The following is an 11,442-nucleotide window of genomic DNA, read 5'->3' as shown; positions in this document are numbered from 1 at the left end:
ATCATAGCACAGTTGAAAAATATATGGCAAATAGAAATCCGAAATGGATGATGTTGATGGATAGATGGGAGGGGTTGAATGGAGCTGAAGGGTGGGACTAATAACAAGATAAACAATGTAAAACATACGGGGTCTGTAAAATGTATATAGGTTCAGAACCTTTGTGATATAGCACAGTTACAAATATAAATCAAACTGGATGGACATCAGAAATAGAGGAAGGACTAAAAACAAACAAAAAAGAACTATTGTAAATTAGACTGTGTCTGTAAAATGTGTATAAGATGAATAAATTGAAGGTAAAAGCCGAAGTGTTTCTTAGTTTACTCCAATTGGGCGATCGGTGGTAGGGTTTGCAGGGAATAAGAATAAAGGTATATTCTTTAAAAAAGTATCTATGTCTATATAGGTATGTGTATGTAAATATGTGTATATGTATGCATGCGTGTATGGAAATATATACAGTGGGGCAAAAAAGTATTTAGTCAGCCACCAATTGTGCAAGTTCTCCCACTTAAAAAGATGAGAGAGGCCTGTAATTTTCATCATAGGTACACTTCAACTATGACAGACAAAATGAGAAAAAAAATCCTGAAAATCACATTGTTGATTTTTTATGAATTTATATGCAAATTATAGCACACACAATTTGGTTATAGAAACTCCTCCCTGCTAATGAGGAAACCACTAGTTATGGATGTAGTATATCTGGTAATGAGGAAACCACTAGTTATGGATGTAGTATATCTGGTAATGAGGAAACCACTAGTTATGGATGTAGTATATCTGGTAATGAGGAAACCACTAGTTATGGATGTAGTATATCTGGTAATGAGGAAACCACTAGTTATGGATGTAGTATATCTGGTAATGAGGAAACCACTAGTTATGGATGTAGTATATCTGGTAATGAGGAAACCACTAGTTATGGATGTAGTATATCTGGTAATGAGGAAACCACTAGTTATGGATGTAGTATATCTGGTAATGAGGAAACCACTAGTTATGGATGTAGTATATCTGGTAATGAGGAAACCACTAGTTATGGATGTAGTATATCTGCTAATGAGGAAAACCACTAGTTATGGATGTAGTATATCTGGTAATGAGGAAACCACTAGTTATGGATATAGTAATATCTGGTATGAGGAAACCACTAGTTATGGATGTATATTTATGGTAATGAGGAAACCACTAGTTATGGATGTAGTATATCTGGTAATGAGGAAACCACTAGTTATGGATGTAGTATATCTGGTAATTGAGGAAACCACTAGTTATGGATGTAGTATATCTGGTAATGAGGAAACCACTAGTTATGGATGTAGTATATCTGGTAATGAGGAAACCACTAGTTATGGATGTAGTATATCTGGTAATGAGGAAACCACTAGTTAGGTGATGTAGTATATCTGGTAATGAGGAAACCACTAGTTATTGATGTAGTATATCTGGTAATGGAGGAAACCACTAGTTATGGATGTAGTATAATCTGCTAATGAGGAAACCACTAGTTATGGAGGTAGTATATCTGGTAATGAGGAAACCACTAGTTATGGATGTACTGGTAATGAGGAAACCACTAGTTTTGGGAGTAATGAGGAAACCACTAGTTATGGATGTAGTATATCTGGTAATGAGGAAACCACTAGTTATGGATGTAGTATATCTGGTAATGAGGAAACCACTAGTTATCTGTAGTATATCTGGTAATGAGGAAACCACTAGTTATGGATGTAGTATATCTGGTAATGAGGAAACCACTAGTTATGGATGTAGTATATCTGGTAATGAGGAAACCACTAGTTATGGATGTAGTATATCTGGTAATGAGGAAACCACTAGTTATGGATGTAGTATATCTGGTAATGAGGAAACCACTAGTTATGGATGTAGTATATCTGGTAATGAGGAAACCACTAGTTATGGATGTAGTATATCTGCTAATGAGGAAAACCACTAGTTATGGATGTAGTATATCTGGTAATGAGGAAACCACTAGTTATGGATGTAGTATATCTGGTAATGAGGAAACCACTAGTTATGGATGTAGTATATCTGGTAATGAGGAAACCACTAGTTATGGATGTAGTATATCTGGTAATGAGGAAACCACTAGTTATGGATGTAGTATATCTGGTAATGAGGAAACCACTAGTTATGGATGTAGTATATCTGGTAATGAGGAACCACTAGTTATGGATGTAGTATATCTGGTAATGAGGAAACCACTAGTTATGGATGTAGTATATCTGGTAATGAGGAAACCACTAGTTATGGATGTAGTATATCTGGTAATGAGGAAACCACTAGTTATGGATGTAGTATATCTGGTAATGAGGAAACCACTAGTTATGGATGTAGTATAGCTGGGATGAGAAACCTAGTTACGGGGAGTATATCTGATATGAGGAAACCACTAGTTATGGATGTAGTATATCTGGTAATGAGGAAACCACTAGTTATGGATGTAGTATATCTGGTAATGAGGAAACCACTAGTTATGGATGTAGTATATCTGGTAATGAGGAAACCACTAGTTATGGATGTAGTATATCTGCTAATGAGGAAACCACTAGTTATGGATGTAGTATATCTGGTAATGAGGAAACCACTAGTTATGGATGTAGTATATCTGGTAATGAGGAAACCACTAGTTATGGATGTAGTATATCTGGTAATGAGGAACCACTAGTTATGGATGTAGTATATCTGGTAATGAGGAAACCACTAGTTATGGATGTAGTATATCTGGTAATGAGGAAACCACTAGTTATGGAGGTAGTATATCTGGTAATGAGGAAACCACTAGTTATGGATGTAGTATATCTGGTAATGAGGAAACCACTAGTTATGGATGTAGTATATCTGGTAATGAGGAAACCACTAGTTATCTGTAGTATATCTGGTAATGAGGAAACCACTAGTTATGGATGTAGTATATCTGGTAATGAGGAAACCACTAGTTATGGATGTAGTATATCTGGTAATGAGGAAACCACTAGTTATGGATGTAGTATATCTGGTAATGAGGAAACCACTAGTTATGGATGTAGTATATCTGGTAATGAGGAAACCACTAGTTATGGATGTAGTATATCTGGTAATGAGGAAACCACTAGTTATGGATGTAGTATATCTGCTAATGAGGAAACCACTAGTTATGGATGTAGTATATCTGGTAATGAGGAAACCACTAGTTATGGATGTAGTATATCTGGTAATGAGGAAACCACTAGTTATGGATGTAGTATATCTGGTAATGAGGAAACCACTAGTTATGGATGTAGTATATCTGGTAATGAGGAAACCACTAGTTATGGATGTAGTATATCTGGTAATGAGGAAACCACTAGTTATGGATGTAGTATATCTGGTAATGAGGAACCACTAGTTATGGATGTAGTATATCTGGTAATGAGGAAACCACTAGTTATGGATGTAGTATATCTGGTAATGAGGAAACCACTAGTTATGGATGTAGTATATCTGGTAATGAGGAAACCACTAGTTATGGATGTAGTATATCTGGTAATGAGGAAACCACTAGTTATGGATGTAGTATATCTGGTGATGAGGAAACCACTAGTTATGGATGTAGTATATCTGGTAATGAGGAAACCACTAGTTATGGATGTAGTATATCTGGTAATGAGGAAACCACTAGTTATGGATGTAGTATATCTGGTAATGAGGAAACCACTAGTTATGGATGTAGTATATCTGCTAATGAGGAAACCACTAGTTATGGATGTAGTATATCTGGTAATGAGGAAACCACTAGTTATGGATGTAGTATATCTGGTAATGAGGAAACCACTAGTTATGGATGTAGTATATCTGGTAATGAGGAAACCACTAGTTATGGATGTAGTATATCTGGTAATGAGGAAACCACTAGTTATGGATGTAGTATATCTGGTAATGAGGAAACCGCTAGTTATGGATGTAGTATATCTGGTAATGATGAAACCACTAGTTATGGATGTAGTATATCTGGTAATGAGGAAACCACTAGTTATGGATGTAGTATATCTGCCTGGAGAAAAACTGGTGAACGAAGATTTTAGTTTTTCACAATGTATTCTGAATATTACAGCACAAGATCAGGAGTGTTACTCAAGGAAACTCACATTAAGCTCTGTGTGTATTCAGTAATTCACCACCATGGGGGAAAACTCAGGGGAGTTCTCATAGGCTGACAGCAAAAATAGCCTCCATTTACCGGTAGCTTATGAGTGCATTTCAAAACTACCTTTGGATTATAATTGTAAGGCTCGCTTGAATCACCTGCTTAATATGTTTGTGTTATTGTCTCAAATCAGCTGCTTTATCCTTAAAAAAACACTTCAACCAGTAAAATGCTCTTTAGCTAGCTTTGCCATCAGCCTGACAATGAGGGTTTGTACACTAAGTGTTTAACAAATTGGCCCATAGCTTCACCTAACAACAACATAGACCTAGGACTATATATTTAATATTTCAGGTGAAACAAGGAAACTAAAATGTCTTTGTCATGACATTTCATAACCTGATAATTTTGTGAATAATCCCACTAGGCTACTCTGTAATGAGTTGTCATTCTAAATGTAATGAAAAAAGGAAAATAGCTCTGTGTGTTGTACAATAGACTATCCATCAAGGAACAGGTCTCTACACATTATGAGCTAAGTATCTCTGTGTCCAAACAGACTAACGAGACCCTACTGGAAATCAAGTAGACAATAACACATTATAAACATCAATTTGTTAGTGATGTTGGATCCAACGTGGAGCACGGCATAACTGTCTTTACCAGAGTAATGAATGAAGAAGCACTTTGGTTGTTGTTGCATGCATAGAAATGCATGCATACCAGTGGTTGTATCTCTCTAGGTCATGCCAGTGGGCTAGAGTAGGTTGTATCTCTCTAGGTCATGCCAGTAGGCTACAGTAGGTTGTATCTCTCTAGGTCATGCCAGTAGGTTAAAGTAGGTTGTATCTATCTAGGTCATGCCAGTAGGCTACAGTAGGTTGTATCTCTCTAGGTCATGCCAGTAGGTTAAAGTAGGTTGTATCTATCTAGGTCATGCCAGTAGGTTACAGTAGGTTTTATCGCTGTAGGTCATGCCAGTAGGTTACAGTAGGTTTTATCGCTGTAGGTCATGCCAGTAGGTTACAGCAGGTTGTAACTCTCTAGGTCATGCCAGTAAGCTACAGTAGGTTGTAACTCTCTAGGTCATGCCAGTAGGTTACAGTAGGTTTTAACTCTCTAGGTCATGCCAGTAGGTTACAGTAGGTTGTATCTCTCTAGGTCATGCCAGTAGGCTACAGTAGGTTGTAACTCTCTAGGTCATGCCAGTAGGTTACAGTAGGTTGTATCTCTCTAGGTCATGCCAGTAGGTTACAGTAGGTTGTAACTCTCTAGGTCATGCCAGTAGGTTACAGTAGGTTGTATCTCTCTAGGTCATGCCAGTAGGTTACAGTAGGTTGTAACTCTCTAGGTCATGCCAGTAGGTTACAGTAGGTTGTAACTCTCTAGGTCATGCCAGTAGGCTACAATAGGTTGTATCTCTCTAGGTCATGCCAGTAGGTTACAGTAGGTTGTATCTCTCTAGGTCATGCTAGTAGGTTACAGTAGGTTGTATCTCTCTAGGTCATGCCAGTAGGTTTCAGTAGGTTGTATCTCTCTAGGTCATGCCAGTAGATTACAGTAGGTTGTATCTCTCTAGGTCATGCCAGTAGGTTACAGTAGGTTGTAACTCTCTAGGTCATGCCAGTAGGTTACAGTAGGTTGTATCTCTCTAGGTCATGCCAGTAGGTTACAGTAGGTTGTATCTCTCTAGGTCATGCCAGTAGGTTACAGTAGGTTGTATCTCTCTAGGTCATGCCAGTAGGCTACAGTAGGTTGTAACTCTCTAGGTCATGCCAGTAGGTTACAGTAGGTTGTGTCTCTCTAGGTCATGCCAGTAGGTTACAGTAGGTTGTATCCAAGTGGAAACAATTATCAACCCAATGTGGAAAGTGTAGAATTTGGTCAACAACAAAATGAATGGCTTATTTGCTACGTGAGGTTTACTTGATCCAACAGAAGTTTCGTAATAATTAAGTTGTTATGTGGACACGTGACATACCGACAACTTTGATAAAAACACTATAGGATTTGTCTCCAGATCGCTATGCATATTCATGCTAGTAGCTTAGCATCTCTCTCCATTGAATACAGGCGGTTGACGACAACAACCCTCATAGAATATAAACAATAGATTACAATAATAAGATGTATCCACCAATCCAAAGACAGGATAGGTGGGAGATAGACAACCCACAGTGCAGCTTTGTGGACAACGACTCCCCTTGTTAGGACAGAGAGACATCTTGTCAGTATATCCATAATCTTTGGTGTAGCCAACCCAACTCTCACATGGCTCTATTGGGGGTCACGGTGTGTAGTAAAACATCACTACATTAAAATCACTACATGCCGTGGCCCCCCAGTCTGCGGTCAGCAGATAGACCCACCTCAAATATATATGTTAAGTCACTTTTTGGAAACGGAACGGAGAAAACAAGGGGTAGCTTGTTCTCTACGTCGTCTGATTCTAGACATATCAGTCATCATCCCAGGGCCCTCCGTTGAAGAGGTATTGACGAGCCAACTCCGAATATCCAAAGTTAAAAACTAATTGAAGGCGGTACTTACTGGTGTTAATCAGATCTCCTGTCTCCTCCTCTTCATCTTTCAATGTGACAGTAATCTCTCCTTCCTTCTTCACTCCAAAAACAGCATCATCCTCTTCTTCCTCTTGTTTAACTGAAACGTCTTTCTCTTCTTCTTTCACTGTAACAGCCTCACCCTCTACTTCTTGTTTTACTGTAACATCCTCCTCTTCCTTCTCCTCTTTCACGACAATGTTCAGCCCCAGAGCTTCTTTCTCCGTCCAACAGACCTCTTCTTTAGCAGGAGGAGAGTAGCTTAGTGAGCGCATGGTCGGGGATGTTAGCTAGCTAGGCTAGTGCTAACTTAACCAGCCAGATAGTTGACTTACAACGTAAATATTATATTTAATGGGGTAGCTATTTGTTTACACATAAGTATGTTTAAATCACAGTTACAATTAAACCAGGAAAGTGTCTAAAGAGCTTGAATGTTCCGACTTTGTTGGCTAGCGAGCTACCGAGGTGGCTGCAGTTGTTGAAGAAGCGTTCCGTCCACTAGATTATACGTCACACTAGAAACATCGCCTGAAAGACACATATCGCCATCTGCTGTCTGGAGGGAGGAAACGCAGTTGAGGAGGGAAAACTATTTTTATTCTTCATTGAATTATAATATTATAAAGCAGTTTAGGGAAACGTTTTTTTCCCTCTCTATTAAATATTAATATTATATCAACACGTATAAAGAGCAACAAGTGTTGTTTGATTAGTTCCGTTTTTTATGAGAATTTAAAACAAACTCTACATCTACTCCACATCTGTATTCCTGACTCAGTCAAAAAACAAGATATCAAAATAAGCACCTAGTTATTAATACCGTTGATAAAGACGAGCAAAAATGTATAAAATAAATCAACTTTAACCACTACCAGGATATTTTAGCCCAAAACCTGGTTACCTCTCTGCTAGGAGGCTGAAACTTGGCCATAAGTGGGTCTTCCAGCAAAACAAAGAAACTGTAAATTGGGCACAAAATTAAAAAATGTCTATGGCCAACTCAGTCTTCGGACTTGAACTCCATTGAAAACCTGTGGTTTGAATTGAACAGGGCAGTCCATAAGACAGACTAAATAAAACAAGGACCTGGAGAGATTCTGTTTGGAGGAATGGTCTAAGATACCACCCAATGTGTTCTCTAATCTCATAAAACATTTCAGTGTCGTTATCCTCCAAAGGGGAGGGTGCTGGAGTATTGAAAACATGGGTGGCAATAATTCAGACCCCTGCCTTTTGAGAATTACATATAAAACTAAATCTCTTTTTATGAGCAATTGTATTAGTATAAAATAATATAATTTCCCTTTTTTTGGTGTAACAATACATCATGTAGATGTATATAATGAACAGACTAGGTCCATACTGCTCCTACATGGTGTAACAATACATCATCATGTAGATGTATATAATGAACAGACTAGGTCTATACTGCTCCTACATGGTGTAACAATACATTATGTAGATGTACAGTGGGGGGGAAAAGTATTTGATCCCCTGCTGATTTTGTACATTTGCCCACTTACAAAGAAATTATCAGTCTATAATTTTAATAGTAGGTTTATTTGAACAGTGAGAGACAGAATAACAAAAAAATCCAGAAAAATGCATGTCAAAAATGTTATAAAATTATTTGCATTTTAGTGAGGGAAATAAGTATTTGACCCCCTCTCAATCAGAAAGATTTCTGGCTCCCAGGTGTCTTTTATACAGGTAACGAGCTGAGATTAGGAGCACACTCTTAAAGGGAGTGCTCCTAACTGTAGAGGGAGAATTCCAGTACAGTACATGTGTAAATGGTGTAGAGGGGTAATTCCAGTGCAGTACATGTGTAAAGGGTGTAGAGGGATAATTCCAGTGCAGTACATGTGTAGAGGGATAATTCCAGTGCAGTACATGTGTAGAGGGATAATTCCAGTACAGTACATGTGTAGAGGGATAATTCCAGTACAGTACATGTGTAGAGGGTGTTGAGGGATAATTCCAGTGCAGTACATGTGTAAAGGGTGTTGAGGGATAATTCCAGTGCAGTACATGTGTAGAGGGATAATTCCAGTACAGTACATGTGTAGAGGGATAATTCCAGTGTAGTACATGTGTAGAGGGGTAATTCCAGTGCAGTACATGTGTAGAGGGATAATTCCAGTACAGTACATGTGTAGAGGGATAATTCCAGTACAGTACATGTGTAGAAGGATAATTCCAGTGCAGTACATGTGTAGAGGGATAATTCCTGTACAGTACATGTGTAGAAGGATAATTCCAGTGCAGTACATGTGTAGAGGGATAATTCCAGTGCAGTACATGTGTAAATGGTTTAGAGGGATAATTCCAGTGCAGTACATGTGTAAAGGGTGTTGAGCGATAATTCCAGTGCAGTACATGTGTAAAGGGATAATTCCAGTGCAGTACATGTGTAAAGGGTGTTGAGGGATAATTCCAGTACAGTACATGTGTAGAGGGATAATTCCAGTACAGTACATATGTAGAGGGATAATTCCAGTGCAGTACATGTGTAAAGGGTGTAGAGGGATAATTCCAGTACAGTACATGTGTAGAGGGATAATTCCAGTACAGTACATGTGTAGAGGGATAATTCCAGTGCAGTACATGTGTAGAGAGATAATTCCAGTGCAGTACATGTGTAGAGGGTGTAGAGGGATAATTCCAGTACAGTACATGTGTAAAGGGATAATTCCAGTACAGTACATGTGTAGAAGGATAATTCCAGTACAGTACATGTGTAAAGGGTGTTGAGGGATAATTCCAGTGCAGTACATGTGTAGAAGAATAATTCCAGTACAGTACATGTGTAAAGGGTGTAGAGGGATAATTCCAGTGCAGTACATGTGTAGAGGGATAATTCCAGTACAGTACATGTGTAGATGGATAATTCCAGTGCAGTAGATGTGTAGAGGCATAATTCCAGTACAGTACATGTGTAAAGGGATAATTCCAGTACAGTACATGTGTAGAGGGATAATTCCAGTGTACCGGTTATTGACTGGAGACTTAAAATGCTGAAAACAGGTCCCTAGTGGAATGACAACAACATGGCTGCTTGTTAAAGCAGAGATAGAGAGGTAACCATATACATTGCACATGGACCGTAAGAAATCCTGAAGGTATTGAAATGCCTGGGCTCGCAGGGGATGTGTTAATTCATAACCCATCATTTATACCTGTTAATTCATAACCCATCATTTATACCTGTTAATTCATAACCCATCATTTATACCTGTTAATTCATAACCCATCATTTATACCTGTTAATTCATAACCCATCATTTATACCTGTTAATTTATAACCCATCATTTATACCTGTTAATTCATAACCCATCATATATACCTGTTAATTTATAACCCATCATTTATACCTGTTAGTTCATAACCCATCATTGATACCTGTTAATTCATAACCCATCATGTATACCTGTTAATTCATATCCCATCATTTATACCTGTTAATTCATAACCCATCATGTATACCTGTTAATTCATAACCCATCATTTATACCTGTTAGTTCATAACCCATCATGTATACCTGTTAATTCATATCCCATCATTTATACCTGTTAATTCATAACCCATCATTTATACCTGTTAATTCATAACCCATCATTTATACCTGTTAGTTCATAACCCATCATTTATACCTGTTAATTCATAACCCATCATTTATACCTGTTAATTCATAACCCATCATTTATACCTGTTAATTCATAGCCCATCATTTATACCTGTTAATTCATAACCCATCATTTATACCTGTTAGTTCATAACCCATCATTTATACCTGTTAATTCATAACCCATCATTCATACCTGTTAATTCATAACCCATCATTTATACCTGTTAATTCATAACCCATCATTTATACCTGTTAATTCATAACCCATCATTTATACCTGTTAATTCATAACCCATCATTTATACCTGTGTCACGACACCGACGGATGGTGGCGCCTTTCTTCGACCGGGCGGCGCTCGGCGGTCGTCGTCGCCAGCCTACTAGCTGCCATCGATCCTTTTTGTTTCACTTTCTGTTGGTTAGGTCTAGGTAGGCACGCACCTGTTCTGGTTTAGTTATTAGTAGGGGGGGTTATTTAGTCTAGCAAGGTATGTCTGTGTTTTGTGCGTGATTATTTTTGTCAGGTTGTAGGTCTGGGGAACAGGTGTTTTTTCCCTTCTGCCTGTAGGTTTTGTGGCAGTGTGTTTTGGGCTGCGTCCCTACGCTGTGTTCGGGCTGTTTATGGGTATTTGTTTTACCTTGCCCTGCCCTACTTGTTTTTGGCAAGCGTGGATTATTTATTTAAAAAAAACGAGTGTTCACGGACTTGTGTCTCCTGCGCCTGACTTCAACCCTCCTGCTTCCTTGAGCATTCTGACAACCTGTTAATTCATAACCCATCATTTATACCTGTTAGTTCATAACCCATCATTTATACCTGTTAGTTCATAACCCATCATTTATACCTGTTAGTTCATAACCCATCATTTATACCTGTTAGTTCATAACCCATCATTTATACCTGTTAGTTCATAACCCATCATTTATACCTGTTAGTTCATAACCCATCATTTATACCTGTTAGTTCATAACCCATCATTTATACCTGTTAGTTCATAACCCATCATTTATACCTGTTAGTTCATAACCCATCATTTATACCTGTTAGTTCATAACCCATCATTTATACCTGTTAGTTCATAACCCATCATTTATACCTGTTAGTTCATAACCCAT

Source organism: Salmo trutta, unplaced genomic scaffold (assembly GCF_901001165.1).
Source record: "Salmo trutta unplaced genomic scaffold, fSalTru1.1, whole genome shotgun sequence".
NCBI lineage: Eukaryota > Metazoa > Chordata > Actinopteri > Salmoniformes > Salmonidae > Salmo > Salmo trutta.
Note: the sequence above shows the minus strand (reverse complement) of the source record.